The 16,028-nt window shown below is 46.2% G+C and overlaps 1 pseudogene; it reads left to right on the top strand.

Moving 5' to 3' along the window:
* Nucleotides 1-11,955: 11,955 nt before the first annotated feature.
* LOC112924738 (ribosome biogenesis protein WDR12-like) lies at nt 11,956-13,463 on the top strand (annotated as a pseudogene).
* Nucleotides 13,464-16,028: the final 2,565 nt, after the last annotated feature.

Genomic DNA, 16,028 nt, shown 5'->3' with positions numbered 1-16,028 from the left:
GATCAAGAGTTGCATGCTCTGCCCACTGAGCCAGCCAGGCACCTCTGATTTGGTTGTGGGGTTTGTCTTTGTGTGTTTTGTTTTTTGTCTTTAATAAGCTCTAGGCCCAACATGGGGCTTGAACTCACAACCCTGAGATCAACAGTTGCCTGCTCTACAGACGGAGCTAGAGCTAGCCAGGTGCCCGAAAGTCAGCTGATGTTTTCCATTTAAGAGTTGATGAGTCTTTTAGGAAATTTCTGGAATAAGCAATAAAGTTAATTTGCAACATTCATCTTCCTGGGTGAAAGTCTCCTGGAGGGGATCCCTGGGTGGCGCAGCGGTTTGGCGCCTGCCTTTGGCCCAGGGCGCGATTCTGGAGACCCGGGATCGAATCCCACATCAGGCTCCCGGTGTATGGAGCCTGCTTCTCCCTCCGCCTGTGTCTCTGCCTCTCTCTCTCTCTCTATGACTATCATAAATAAAAAAAAAAAAAAAAAAAAGTCTCCTGGAATACTAGTTAATGCCAGTGAAGACGAGGGTAGTCATGTTAACAGAGATGTAAGTGCCCCCGGGCTGGTGGTTTCAGTTGTCCCCCCGCAGCGACATAATCATAATGGATGCTTAATAAACGTCTGTTGGTTGATTGAGCTAAAAGCTCCAGGGGGACAAGGACCACATGTCTTCTCTTTATCCTCCGTGCCTCCTGCAATGTCTGGCACACGGGGTACACTCAGTAAATATTTCTTTTTTTTTTTTTAGATTTTATTTATTTATTCATGAGAGAGAGAGAGGCAGAGAGAGAAGCAGGCTCCCTGCAGGGAGCCTGACATGGGACTCCATCTGGGGTCTCCAGGATCATGCCCTGGGCCAAAGGCAGACACCCAACCGCTGAGCCACCCAGGCGTCCCAATTTTAATATTTCTTGACTCAATGGGCAAATACTTCATTTGGATTTCTAGTGGGTGACATTTGTAAAAGAGAGAAGGAAGAAGCACAAGACACTTTGGTGGAAAGCCCAGAGGGAATTCTGAACACTTTTGGGATCGATATAACTTAATGGTACTGCTCAGCTGTGAGCATCTGCCTTCCGCTCAGGGTGTGATTCCTGGATCCTGGGATCCAGTCCCACATGGAGCTCCCTGCAGGGGCCCTGCTTCTCTCTGCCTGTGTCTCTGCCTCTCTCTCTCTGTATCTCTCATGAATAAATGAATAAAATCTTAAAACAACAACAACAAAGAGATCGAACCAATTGCCTGAGGGAAGTTAAACCTTCTTGTATGGATGCTGGCAATCCAGAGTAAATGTTTTTTATTATTTTAGTTTTTGGGGTGATCCATAATCTGACAGCTGACCATCAGCCCTCTCCACCCCAATCTAAGCTCTTCAGTGGATGTTCCTCATCGTATCCTAATCCATGGAGAATTCCTAGGCAGAATTTCCAACCAGAGAAAAACAGTGTAATTTACATAGAAATCTAGAGGAAAAATAGTATAATTTACATACCAGAAGGGGAAACGCAGGATATCATGGTATTTTTTTAAAGATTTTATTTATTTATTTGAGAGACAGAGCATGAGTGTGGGGTGGGGAGAGGGAGAAGCAGGCTCCCCACTGATCAGGGAGCCTGACAGGGGGCTCGATCCCAGGACCCCGGGATTATGACCTGAGCTGAAGGCAGATACTTACCTGACTGAGCCCCCCCCCAGGTGCCCCAGGATATGTTGGTATTCTTTATGAAATATTACCAATGATCACCACACATATGAGAATCAAGACCATGCAAAGAAAGACAAAATAAAAAATGGGCACTAGAGAAAACAGACACATGCATAACTGCTTTATTGTGTTTCACTTTCTTGCACTTCACAGACATTGTGTTTTTTACAAACTCCAGGTTTGGGGCAACCCTGAATGGAGCAAGTGTTGGCACCATTCTTCCAACATCATTGGCTCACTTTGTGTCTCTGTGTCACATTTTGGCAATTCTTTTTTTTCTTTAAAGATTTATTTATTTATTTATTCATGAGAGATACGGGGTGGGGGGGCAGAGACAAGCAGAGGGAGAAGCAGGCTCTTCGCAGGAGCCCCACGTGGGACTCGATCCCAAATCCCGGGATCACAACCTGAGCCGAAGGCAGACGCTCAACCGCTGAGCCACCCAGGTGTCCCACATTTTGGCAATTCTTGAACTTTTTCACTATATTTATTATGATCAGTGACTTGCTGAAAGCTGAGATGATGGTTAGCTTTTCTCTTCTTTTATTTATTTATTTATTTTTTGAGATTTTATTCTTAAGTAATCTCCATACCCAATGTGAGGCTCAAACTCACAACCTGAAGACCAAGAGTCGCACGCTCCAGCAACTGAGCCAGCGGGATGCCCCAGCATTTTTTAAGCAATCTAAGCTGTTAGTTACTAGCTATTGCACATCTAATAGACCATAATATAAACATAACTTATATATGCACTGAGAAACCAAAAAATGTGTTTGACTTGCTTTATTGCAATATTGTTTTATTGCCATAGTCTGGAACTGAACCCACGAAAACTCTGAGGTATGCTTCCAATGCATAACTGAAAAATAAATAAATGAATAAATAAATAAATAAATAAATACATAAATAAATAAATAAAATCTTTTCAAAGTTAATTTAAAAAAAAAAGACAAAACATCCATTACACAAGAAAAGGATGCTATGTGAAAAAGGAACAATCAGAAAACAAGAAATGTTTCCCAGTGGCTAAAAATGTAGTTGCCTCAACCACCTCCAAACTGACTTCAAACTTTCTAATTGCGGTCTCCTTTTCAACTCATTTCTTAACTCAGGTAAAAGACCCTACCGCCAAAGCGTTCCCTGAAGGGAACCGAAATTACCCCTCAAGCAATAAGGACTGCTGGGAGCCAGCAAGACCCCACCCATGAACAGCCCCAAGATAGTGATCGACTTGACCTTTTCACTGCCGCTTGCACTGCTTGCACGCACACACCAACCTTGGCCCCAGATACTCCCCACCTAACGCTATAAGTATTTTTAGCACTTGGGAGACTGATTGAGACAGTGTTGGCTGTCTTCCTGGGGTGGGCCTCACTGAAATAATTTTTTGTTAAGATTTTACTTATTTATTCATGAGAGACACACAGAGACACAGGTAGAGGGAGAGAGAAGCAGGCTCCCTACGGGGAGACCCATGCAGGACTCGATCCCAGGATCCCAGGATCACGCCCTGGGCTGAAGGCAGATGCTCAATCACTGAGCCCCCCAGGACCCCCTGAAATTAATTATTTTTTGTTTCCCCACCCCTCATCTCTCTGCCTTTGGATTTTGTCAGCAGCAAGTGGCTGAACCTGTTTTGTTTGGGACTCCAGAGCCCGGTGCTCCTGCACCTGTGCTTCCTGGCTCCCATCTGAGAGAGAAGAATCTCCTAGCATTCTGTGTGGAGCCAGATGGTCCCCAAGTGTAAGGACAAGAGAAAGACAAGTGCTGACAAGCAGAGTTGGCATCTACACACTCTTGCCTAGAACACTGGGGCTACATTCCCCAAAATGTGGGAGGACACCAGAAAAAAACAACAGGATATTCAGGAAACAGTGACTCTAACTCAGATGAGGGTCAGGATGACCCCTGTGCGGTTCTCACTGGTAGAGGAGGCAAGATGGGATTTGAATTGACTAAATGTCATGAATCATAACCTGACTAAAAATAAACAGAGAAGCCTGGCTGGCTCAGTTGGTGGAGCCCACTCTTCATCTCAGGGTCGTGAGTTCAAGCCCCACATTGGGTGTAGAGATAAGTAAATAAACTTCGAAAAATTTTTAAAAATAAATAAAGGTGTGATATAGGTAAAGAGTACCAAAAGAAAGAAAAACAATTAGAATTTCTAGGGAAGTACTGAAGGAGAAACTCTTTTGTATCCCCCCTTTTCTCCTCAAAGTTTTATTTTGAAGTCATCTCTACACCCACTGCGGGGCTCAAACTCACAACTCTGAGATCAAGAGTCACTGGCTCCACCAATGGGGTCAACCAGACACCCCAGGAAACTCTTCATTTAAATGAAAAGCAAGGTATATTATGACATGATTGTATTTCATTGACACACTTTTATTTAATGATCTTTAATGCTTGAAACAGTCTCCTGGATTGTGGGCTTGAATGCAGGAAGTAGGAAGTGTAATCCCACCCATTGTTCAGCCTGGCTTTGACCAACATTCCCAAAGCCATAAGAGTACAAGCACTGCTTCTCGGATATCAGCTTTTAGAGTCAACCTGTAAAAAATCCAGAACACCTGGTTATGGTTGCAGGAACGATTGTCAAGCCTCAAAATCTTGAATTTGTAAATGTGGGCTGAGAAAAGATTGCCAGAGGAAGTGAGGAAGAGGAGTTACAAGCCGGCTTCTCTGGCCAAACACACAAAAGTAGACAGGACAATAGGGTTTTACCTGTATGACAGAAATAAGTAATATAAAACCAGAAATAATTAGACACATATCGTTAGGAAGAGTGGAAGAGGAAGTGGAGCTACTCAAGTGCCTCGTGTTTTGTGTTGGAAAGTCTATATTCACGAAAGATGATACAGAAGGGAATTGAAGGATGCGCATTTTAGCTAAGATTTTGGAAATAATTTCCAGAAGAAATAGGAACAGAAACCCTTAACAAGGCTTGTTTCCGGGTCGCAGGGTTGGAGTGGGGTGGGACAGGACGGGGACTGGTGAGGTAGCATTGCTTTCCAACCTAACAGTCTCTGTTCTGCTGGGTCTGCTTTCAAGCAAATGCAGCATTTTGGTTCGTAGAAAAAAAGAAATTTTGGGGGCGCCTGGGGGGCTCAGTCAGTGAAGCATCTACCTTCGGCTCAGGTCATGATTCCAGGGTCCCAGGATCAAGTCCTGTATCGGACTCCCCACAGGGAGTCTGCTTCTCCCTTTGCCTATGTCTCTGCCTCTCTGTGTCTCTCAGAAATAAATAAGTAAAATCTTTAAAGAAAAAGAGAGAGGGAAGAGGGGAAAAAAATGTAAAGCAGAAAAGCCTAGCCGAGCGAGAAAAAGCCTGGACTCACACCTGCTAATGGAAAAAAACAGAGATTGGATCCTTGGAGGCATCATCCTCAGAGCCTTTAACTTTGGCTTGAAAAATTAATTCAGTACGCTTAACCTTTTTGTTCTTGGTCTGCGGCCAAAATGAAAATTAACTTGCATTTGGACACTGACTGGAAGTGGCTTGGGAAAAGTGGGAAGCGTAGGAAAAATACTGAAGGGAAATACGCCAGTCTGATTTGTTTTCCTCTGGCCTTTTATGCTTTCCTTCTCAAATTTTCTACCGTTATGAGAGAAAAATCAGGCTTTTTTGTTTTTGAAGGCCCAGTTTGATTAATATCATTCACGTGCAGAGAATTTCCCACGGTCTGGGCGAGGGGGCTGGGAAGGCTCTGCTGGCTGTCCTATTTTCTTTTCTTTTTCTTTTTTTTTTTTTTAAACTTTTATTTATTTATGATAGTCACAGAGAGAGAGAGAGAGAGGCAGAGACGCAGGCGGAGGAAGAAGCAGGCTCCATGCACCGGGAGCCTGATGTGGGATTCGATCCTGGGTCTCCAGGATCGCGCCCCGGGCCAAAGGCAGGCGCCAAACTGCTGCGCCACCCAGGGATCCCTCTTTCTTTTTTTTTTCTTTTTTTTTTTTTTTAAGATTTTATCTATTTACTCATGAGAAACACAGAGAGGCAGAGACACAGGCAGAGGGAGAAGCAGGCTCCCTGCGGGGAGCCCGATGTGAGACTTGAACCCGGGACCCCAGGATCACGCCCAGAGCCAAAGGCAGAGACACCCAACCGCTGAGCCACGCAGGCGTCCCTGGCTGCCCTATTTTCAATGCCAGCAAAAGTTTGTTGAATGTGTTAAAAAGAAAAGTCCTCAGAGGCCCCCAAATGGTCTCATTTTGGGGGGCTCCATACACCATCTCACTGCAGTTCAACCTCCCGCAAGAATGGAACCCAGCTGTCAGCAAGGGGTTTTAGGGTCTGACCAGAGTGGGCCACGGGGGCTGGCCCCCGTGCCCTGAGACTGAGGCCCTGTACGGGTTAAGACACCTGGCTTTTCCCCTAGAAAGCTGGCCTTCGACAGAACATTCCTTTTCTTTTGCTAATAACTTTCTGGCCCCACCCTCCCCCGTTATAAAAGCCTTGCATTTTGTACAACCCCTCTGAGAGTCTCTCTCCTTGCTCCCTGGGGTGCTGCTGCCCTACTCATGAGGGGCTTAATAAAGCCAATGAGGGGGCGTCTGGGGGGCTCCATCCGTGAAGCATCTGCCTTCAGCTCAGGTCACGATCTCAGAGTCCTGGGATGGAGCCCTGAATGGGGCTCCCTTCTCAGCGGGGAGCCTGTTTCTCCCTCTGCCTCTATCATCTCTCAAACAAATAAATAAAACCTTTAGAAAAACATCAATGAGCTCTTAAAATGTACTTAGTTCAATTTTTTTAAAAAGAGTTTACAAAGACGCTGCATGAATTTTTTTAAAGATTTTCTTTCTTTCTGTCTTTCTTTCTCTCTTTCTTTCTATCTCTCTATCTATCAATCAAAGAGAGAGTAAGTGAGCACAAGCCAGGGAGAAGCAGACACCCGCCTTGGGCAGGGAGCCCAACTCGGGTCTGGATCCTAGGACTCTGGGATCATGACCTAAGCCGAAGGCAGATGCTCAACCGCTGAGCCCCCCAGGTGCCCCCTCCTCCTCTACTGTCATTGCTACTCTGCTTTACTTCCAACACCTGGTAAATGGGTCTCCACACACCCCCACCAGTTCTGTGACAGCCGCTGAGCGCCCTCACCCCATTCCAGGTTCTACCTGGAAGGAGCGTGGGATCCCGCAGGGTAAGGAAGAGCTCAGTCCTGTAGAGCTGTCCCCAGCCCCACACACTTTGGACACCAGCGAGCATCTGGCACCTGTACTTTTTTTAAAAATATTTTATTTATTTCTTCATGAGAGACACAGAGAGAGGCAGAGACACAGGCAGAGGGAGAAGCAGACTCCATGCAGGGAGCCCAATATGGGACTCGATCCTGGGACTCCAGGATGACCCCCCTGGGCCGAAGGCAGGAGCTAAACCGCTGAGCTACCCAGGGATCCCTGGCACCTGTACTTCTGACCCACTGGCTATCTCATCAGAGGCTCCCGTGCCTTCCTCTCCAGGTCGATGACCCGGCTAGAGCAGCTCACACAAGAAAACAGTGTACTTGCTAAGATTTGATGATGAAAAGCTACAACTCCGAACAGCCAGATGGAAGAGGTGCTCAGGGCAAGGAGTGTGGGAGGAGGCAAGCCACCTTCCCAATACCTCTGTGTCTTTAGCAACCCAGAGACTCCGGCACTTTGGGGGTTTCATGGGGTTGCATTACCAGGTTCGGCTGATCAAGTCATCACTCATGGGGAACTGAGCTCAATTGTTAGCTCCCCTCTCCTCCCTGGAGGTTAGGAGGTGGGGATAAAAGTTCTAACAGTGCCCCTGGGTGGCTCAGCAGGTGAGCATCTGCCTTCGGCTCAGGGCGTGACCCCAGGGTCTGGGATCGAGTTCCGCATCTGGCTCCCCTTATGGAGCCTGCTTCTCCCTCTGCCTGTGTCTCTGTGTGTGTGTCTCTCTTTGTGTCTCTCATGAATAAATAAAATCTTGAAAGAAAAAGAAAGAGAAAGAAAGAAAGAAAGAAAGAAAGAAAGAAAGAAAGAAAAGAAAAGAAAAGAAAAGAAAGTTCTAACCCTCTAATGGTGAGGTTGATTCCTCTGGGCCACCAGTCCATCCCTAAGGGCTTCTATTAACCTAACCTCATTAATATAAACTCGGGTGTGGGTGACAGGGGCTGATTGTGACACGGGACACTCCATTCATCTTTATGGTTCTGGAGCCATTTCAGGAACCGATGACAAAAGACCAAATACCTCAACAGATGCGCCCATTGTTCTCACAGAATGGGAGATTCCAGGGGTTTTTAGGATCTCCCTGCCAGAAATGGGAACAAAAATGAAATCTCTCTCTCTCTCTCTTTTTTTTTATAACACCCAGCACTGCAGAGTGTCCCGCCGTGTTTTTCTTCTGATTAAATTCCAGTTGCACATTTTTGGCAGGAAAGCCACAGCAAAGCTATTGTGTGCTTGATGCCTTACAACAGGAGACACAAGGCCTCAATTCATCCTATTACCGGCGATGTTTACTTGGATCCCTTTGGTTGAGGTCTCGTCCGCCAGGCTTCTCTACCCCAACGTGACCATTTTTTCATCTTCATAATGAACAAATGGTTTTTGCAAACACTCTTGGGGCTGCCCTCCAGAATCATGTTCTCCAACCCACAGCCACATGAACATTTGAGTATCCGTTAGTGACCCTCGCCTGAATCAGCTATTACTCCATGGGTCTCAAAATAGATATCTTCATTCTCCCTCTACAGGTCTTAACTACATTCTACTGTGATTTCCCTTCTGCCTCATTTAGTATTTGTTTTTTTATTTTTAGTACAACCATGTCCTCGTTACTCATGTGTTGGTTTTCTTTTTTTAATGCAGTATAATCCATTAAGTCATTATCCATTTTCATACTTAAATTGTTCCAAATTGGGATGCCTGGGTGGGTCAGCGGTTGAGCACCTCCCTTCTGCCCAGGGCATGATCCTGGGGTTCCAGGATCAGGTCCTACATCGGGCTCCCTGCATGGGGCCTGTGTCTCTGCCTCTCTCTCTGTCTCTCATGAATGAATGAATGAATGAATAAATAAATAAATAAATAAATAAATAAATAAATAGTTCCGAATTTATTCAGTGGGAGATTTTGCCATCTGGTTCCTGGGTCCTCCTCAGTTTCTGAACTCTTCCTTCCCCACTTCTTGCCTTTCTCTCCCTCTCTCTCTCTCTCTCTCAATAAGAAGTTCCAGGCCCTCTATGTACTTCCTCAACACCAGCCCTGGGATCAGCAGCTGTTTCTGCAAGGAACTCTGTTTCTTGTCACAGAGAAGGCTATTGAGAAACCAAGGTGACAGGAGAACTTTGTGCTCCTCCTGGAAGGTTGCTGATTCTCAGCCCTTTGTCAGAGATAGACTGCGTAAGTGTTGTGTACTAAATCTCTAATGTTACTTCTCATTCTGGGCCAGCACCCCGGCTCCGTAACCCCCACCCCTGCATCCGTATCTCCTCCCCCTGTCTTCCTGTTCAGGACACAGTGTCTTCCTCCTTGCGTTCACTACAACTGATTATCTATTGCCTGTGTCCCTCGCTGGAGTGTGAAGTTCCCCAGGTGTGGAGCCTAAGTCTGCCCCCCCTTTTTTTTCCTTTTTTAAGATTTTATTTATTTATTTGACAGAGAGAGAGCATGAGCAGGGGGAGAGGCAGAGGAAGAGGGAGAAGCAGATGCCCTGCTGAGCAGGGAGCCCATGCAGGACTTCATCCCAGGACCCTGAGATCATGACCTGAAGGCAGATGCCCAACCACCTAAGTCACCCCGGGGGCTCAGGCTAAGTCGGCCTTGTGCACCACTGTATCTCTAGTGGTTTGCTTGGTGCGGGGCATACAGTAGGCACTTTGTGTATTTGATGAATGAATGGCTTCTTTCCCTTGGTTGGACCCAAGGAATTCCTCAAGGGACCTTCCAGGTGCTCTGCATAGGTTCTCCCTGGTTAGGACCTCCATCTGCGTCCTAGCCACCCGGGCTCATCCCCACCATCATCACATCTCATCACGTCATTCATCCGACTCTCCCTTTGTCAGCTTCATGGATGCAGGAACTTGACTTATTTACCTTTGTCTCCCAGAATCTGGCTAGCGCCTTGCACACAGTGGGCACCCCCTGAATATTTCTTGCACCAGTGAATAAATGATTTTGCTCTGATGCCACAGTCGGGAGGTGTAGGCCCCAGAGTAAAAAAAAACTGAAATCAGAATCAGAATTCAGACCTCCTCTCCCCGCAGGCAATGTGACTTTTTGGAGGAGGGGAAAGAAGACCTGGCTTTGAGGACGGGGTAGGGTTTGGTGAACGAGGAAGGGGGGTAGTCGGCATTTCAAGGCTAGATGGGCAATCGCCAGCCTGACCTTCATCTCATTTTTTTTTTCCATTCTCTATGTCTTTTTTTTTTTTTTTTCTTTTTTTTAAGATTTTATTTATTTATTCATGAGAGAGGCAGAGACACAGCAGAGGGAGAAGCAGGCTCCAGAGGGGAGCCCGATGTGGGACTCAATCCTGGGACTCCAGGGTCACGCCCTGAGCCGAAGGCAGATGGTCAACCACTGAGCCACCCCGGTGTCCCGTACATTCTCTATTTCAGAGATTCCTGGGTCACATGGTTTTACTTTTATCACAGCTCTTCATCCATTTCATATGTGCCTTTGAAGTAAGACTCAACCCAGAGGAGAACTGAGTGTCAGGAGCGGGCCAGACTCTCAGGTGTTGTAGGCCCTGGGCCCCCTACTGGCTCCTTGGCCCCAAGCTCAGACTTGGATGTGTTGGCCCCTGGCCTTGGCACCTGCCTCAGCCTTGAGCCCAAGCTGCAGCTTGACTCAGCTCTGGCTTGGCTATGATGGGCCAGACCAGCCAGCCTCCCACAAAGCAGGAGAGAATATGGTAAAAGCAAACACACGTCCTGATACCTCAGTGGCACCTGCCTCAGACCCTTTTGGGATATCAAATGTAAATGCACAAATTAGTTTAAAATTTTTTAAAATTTTAAAAAGCATCACATCTGCCAACAGCCACAGCTGCTAACCTGTTGGCCAAAAGTGAGTTGAGTAATAAGAAACCTAGGTCTGGTCTCCCCTGGTCTCTGGCCTTGGGTGGGCCACCCAGCTCTCCGGTCTCAAATGGGAAAATGGGCTGGAAAGAAATCAGGCCTGGCTGGTGGCAGGATTCCTCTTTTTTTTCTTTCTTTTTTTTTTTTTTTTTTAAGATTGTGTTTATTTGGGATCCCTGGGTGGCGCAGCGGTTTGGCGCTTGCCTTTGACCCAGGGCGCGATCCTGGAGACACGGGATCAAATCCCACGTCCGGCTCCCAGTGCATGGAGCCTGCTTCTCCCTCTGCCTATGTCTCTGCCTCTCTCTCTCTCTCTCTCTCTCTCTCTCTCACTGTGTGCCTATCATAAATAAATAAAAAATTTAAAAAAATTTTAAAAAAATAAGATTGTGGGGATCCCTGGGTGGCGCAGCGGTTTGGCGCCTGCCTTTGGCCCAGGGCGCGATCCTGGAGACTCAGGATCGAATCCCACGTCGAGCTCCCGGTGCATGGAGCCTGCTTCTCCCTCTGCCTGTGTCTCTGCCTCTCTCTCTCTCTCTCTCTCTGTGACTATCATAAATAAATAATAAGAAAAAAAAATAAGATTGTGTTTATTTATTCATGAGAGACACACAGAGAGGCACAGACACAGGCAGAGGGAGAAGCAGACTCCCTGCAGGGAGCCTGATGTGGGACTCAATCCCAGGACTCCGGGATCACGACCTAAACCGAAGGCAGACGCTCAACCACTGAGCCACCCAGGTGCTCTGGTGGCAGGATTCTGCAGGAGTGCAGAGTTGGGGTCACCCCATGGCTTACTTTAAAGCAGTGTATTTTGAGACACCTGGGTGGCATATTTTTTAACACAGAGAGAGACAAATGCGTGTCTATATATCCGTGGGGAGAGAGAGTTTTGTACTTGTGTATATAAATATATTTATGCACATGCCTGTGTATAAATGTCTCGCTGTAGAAATATAAGGGGTCTACCGAGCCAGACATGGGGCTGGATCCTGAGATCATGACCTGACCCAACATCCTGAGCCCGAAGCTTAACCAACTGAGCCACCCAGGCACCCCTCTCTTCTTTTTTTCTTCTGTAGGTCCCTGCCCAGTGTAGGCCTGGAGCTCACGATCCTGAGATCAAGAGTCTCAGGCTTTCTTTCTTTTTCTTTGTGTTCCTGACTCCCACCTGGATCTAGAGCCTGAAGCTAACAGTGGGAGCCCTCAGAAAGTTTCAACAAGTCTTGTGTGTACTCCTCGCCATGGCTCAGCTCCAGACACGCTTCTTCACTGACAACAAGAAATATGTGGTAGATGATGTACCCTTCTCAATTTCTGCAGCCTCTGAAATTGCTGACCTTAGTAACATCATCAGTAAATTGCTGGAGGCCAAAAATTAGTTCCACAAACATGTGGAGTTCGATTTCCTTATCAAGGGCCAATTTCTCTGGTTGCCCTTACTCAAACACATGGAACTGGAAAACATCTCATCAGAAGAGGTTGTGGAACTGGAATATGTGGAGAAGTACACTGCACCTCAGCCAGAGCAATGCTTATTCCACGATAAATGGATCAGTTCAGAGGGGCAGAAGAATGGATCTTGACTGGTTCTTAGGATAAGACTTCTCAGATCTGGTCCTTGGAAGGAAAGTCAATAATGAAAATTGTGGGACATACAGATGTTGTAAAAGATGTGGCCTGGGTGAAAAAAGATAATTTGTCTTGCCTACTACTGAGTTCCTTTATGGATCAAACTATTCTCTTATGGGAGTGGAATGTGGAGAGAAACAAAGTGAAAGCTCTGCACTGCTGCAGAGGTCATGCTGGAAGTGTGGGTTCTATAGCTGTTGATAGCATGGGAACTAAATTTTGCAGTGGATCCTGGGATAAGATGCTAAAGATCTGGTCTACAGTTCTTACAGATGAAGAGGATGAAATAGAGGAACCCACAAATCGACGGAGAAAGAAACAGAAAACGGAAGAGTTGGGACTGACAAGGACTCCTATAGTGACCCTCTTGGCCACAAGGAAGCAATTTCCTGGGTTCTGTGGTCAGATGCTGAAGAAACCTGCAGTGGGTCTTGGGACCACACAATTAGAGTATGGGATATAGAGTCTGGCAGTCTTAAGTCAACTCTGACAGCAAATAAAGTGTTTAATTGTATCTCCTATTCTCCACTTTGTAAACGTTTGGCATCTGGAAACACAGATAGATATATCAGACCATGAGATCCCTGAACTAAAGATGGTTCTTTGGTGTCGCTGTCCCTGACCTCACATCCGGGCTGGGTCACATCATTAAAGTGGTCTCCTACCCATGAGCAGCAGCTGATTTCAGGCTCTTTAGATAACATTGTCAAACTGTGGGATACAAGAAGTTGTAAGGCTCCTCTCTATGATCTGGCTGCTCATGAAGACAAAGTTCTTTTTTTTATTTTATTTTAAAGATTTTATTTACTTATTTATGAGAGATACAGAGAGAGAGAGAGAGAGAGAGAGGCAGAGACACAGGCAGAGGGAGAAGCAGGCTCCATGCAGGGAGCCCTATGTGGACTCGATCCCAGGTTTCCAGGATCATGCCCTGGCTGAAAGCGGCACTAAACTGCTGATCCACCGGGGCTGCCCGAAGACAAAGTTCTGCGCGTAGACTGGACAGACACAGGGTTACTTCTGAGTGGAGGAGCAGACAATAAATTGTATTCTTACAGATATTCACCTACCACTTCTCATGTGGGAGCATGAAAGTGAATGACAAATTTGACTACAGAGATTGTTTCTGTAAATTAAATTGATAAAAAATCCTTAGATTACATTAGTGACGGTTCAGAAAGCCGCCTCTTTAAGTTTATATAATGTTTTCACCCTTGTTAATTGCTATCACTGTTTATTTTTAATTTTATATTTATTATACAATAGTTTGTATTGTTGAAATATAAAATGTGAAAAAAATATTTTAAAAAATATAAAATGTGATCTGCCTTCTCTGCCATATGCAAACTCTTGAAACTAAACTAAGTTTTTTAGTTTCCTTTTAGAGGTATTGGTTTGAATTAAAATTTGCTTTTGAGATGCTGTAAAAGTATGTATTAAAAATATAGTAATTGTCCAGATTTTTATTTCTGATGAGGAAACTTGAGTTTTTTGTATATTAGCTGTTTAAAAAAAATCTTAAGAAAACTAATACATTCTAATAGAGAAAAAATTGGAAATACAATTTACTTTGGGTAAAATAATTGATATTTAACTATAATAAGACTTTGTGGGGGCAGCCTGGGTGGCTCAACGGTTTAGCGCTGCCTTCAGCCCAGGGCATGATCCTGGAGACCCGGGATCGAGTCCCATGTTGGGCTCCCTGCATGGAGCCTGCTTCTCCCTCTGCCTGTGTCTCTGCCTCTCTCTCTCTCTCTCTCTCTCTCTCTCTCTGTCTCTAATGAATAAATATATAAAATCTTAAAAAAAAAGACTTTGTGGGTATTCAGAAAATTAAAACATTTAGATGGATGCTGTCAATGAAGAGTTTATTGAAATATTTTAAGTGAAGTACTTGGTATTAAAGATATGTTAGAATCCTCTAGAAGTTACATATAGATTTCATGGTAACCAGGACTCTTTCTCCCTAATATTTCCTGGTGTAGAATAAAATCTTTAGACAAACCTTTCAGTCAGTATTAGATAATAAACATTCTATAAATTAAAAAAAAAGAAAGAAAGAGTCTCAGGCTTTGTGGACTGAGCCAGCCAGGCCTCCCACAGGCTGGCTTTTGTTTTTTTTTTCTGCTTTCCTAGTTTGCCTTCCTTGAGTTTTCCAAAGAAGGCTGGGAGGCGAGAGTTATTATCTGCCTGTTACAAAATAAAATAATAAAATGAGGCCAAGGAGCTTTGCCCAAATCTGTCCAGCTGTCTCCCAAGGCCATGGATCCCAGCAGTCGGGAGGGCGATGGCTGGTATCTACTGGGCCTTTGCCATGTGCTGGCAGCACACTTGGCGCTGTCTCCAGCATCTTTCATTGAATCTTTACAACAGACTCCTCTAGTGATTGTATGATGCCCATTTTATAGATGAAAACGGTAGACTCCAAGAACTCAGACAAATAAGTAGAAAGCCGGGGAATCAAGGGCAAGAGCCAGGTCTCTGATTTCTGCTTGTGGCTCCTCCCTGAAGCCCTCGGGCAAGTTTGAGGGTGCATCTGAATCACCTCGAGGCCTTGGTAAAATACCCTCTGATTCTGATTCTGTAGGTCTGGGAGGGAGAATCTGCATTTGGGGTGATGCCACCACTGCTGGCATGGGACCCTTGCTCCAGCGAAGGGAATCCTGTGTTTCCATGTCCTTCTCAGGCCCTGCTGGAGGGGTCTCCTGGACCTAGGGTGGCCCTCGGACCAGCTGGACTTAAAGCCTCCACTTCAAGTTCTTATCTGTGGCCGAACTATAAGAGTTTTTTTTTTCTTTTTTTTTTTTAAGATCTTATTTATTTATTCATGAGAGACACAGAGAGAGAGAGAGAGAGAGAGAGAGAGAGAGAGAGAGGCAGAGACACAGGCAGAGGGAGAAGCAGGCTCCACGCAGGGAGCCCGACGCAGGACCGATCCCGCGTCCCCAGGATCACACCCCGGGCCGAAGGCAGATGCTCAACAACCGAGTCACCCAGGGATCCCAGCCATCTGAGTTTTTACAATAAAAAGCCACCCCTGGCATTCATAAGCAGAAAACGAGCTTATTGGAAGGCCATAGGTGGCTTCTGGAATCACCTGACAGGCTGGATAACCAGGGCTGGGTCTACTGCAACAGGGACAGGGGCCAAAGCTCACCGCTGATCTCGCCCTGGTGAGGACACGCCTGCCGCGGGTCCTGCGGGGGCACGCGCGCACACACACACACACACACACACGCACACGCACACGCACACGCACATCCAGGAAGGCCAGCATCACAGGCCCTGGCCGCTGGGGGGCGCTGCCGGCCCCAGGATGCTTGACGCTCTTGCTCTGTTACTTTGCCTCACCAGCCCTCTAACTCAAGTCTGAGGGGACAGGGGGTCACCTGGCTCAGCCTGAGTCACGGCCTCCCTGTCAGCTGCGAGGGATACTGGGAAAGCAGATCTCTGGCTTGGAGACCTCCGAGGGTGGGAAGGCCTACCTCCCACCAACATGCATATGGCAGGAAACTCTCCAGACATGATGACTAGGTCTTGGGCAGCCAAAGGACCCCAGATGTCCACACTGCTGGTAGCTTTGTTCTTGGGCTTTTGGCAGATTCTGAGCCTTGCTTATTTTTTTTTTTTAATTTTTATTTATTTATGATAGTCACAGAGAGAGAG

This window comes from Vulpes vulpes, chromosome 12 (assembly GCF_048418805.1).
Source record: "Vulpes vulpes isolate BD-2025 chromosome 12, VulVul3, whole genome shotgun sequence".
Taxonomy (NCBI): Eukaryota; Metazoa; Chordata; class Mammalia; order Carnivora; family Canidae; genus Vulpes; species Vulpes vulpes.
This window is presented reverse-complemented; position numbering and strand designations above follow the sequence as displayed.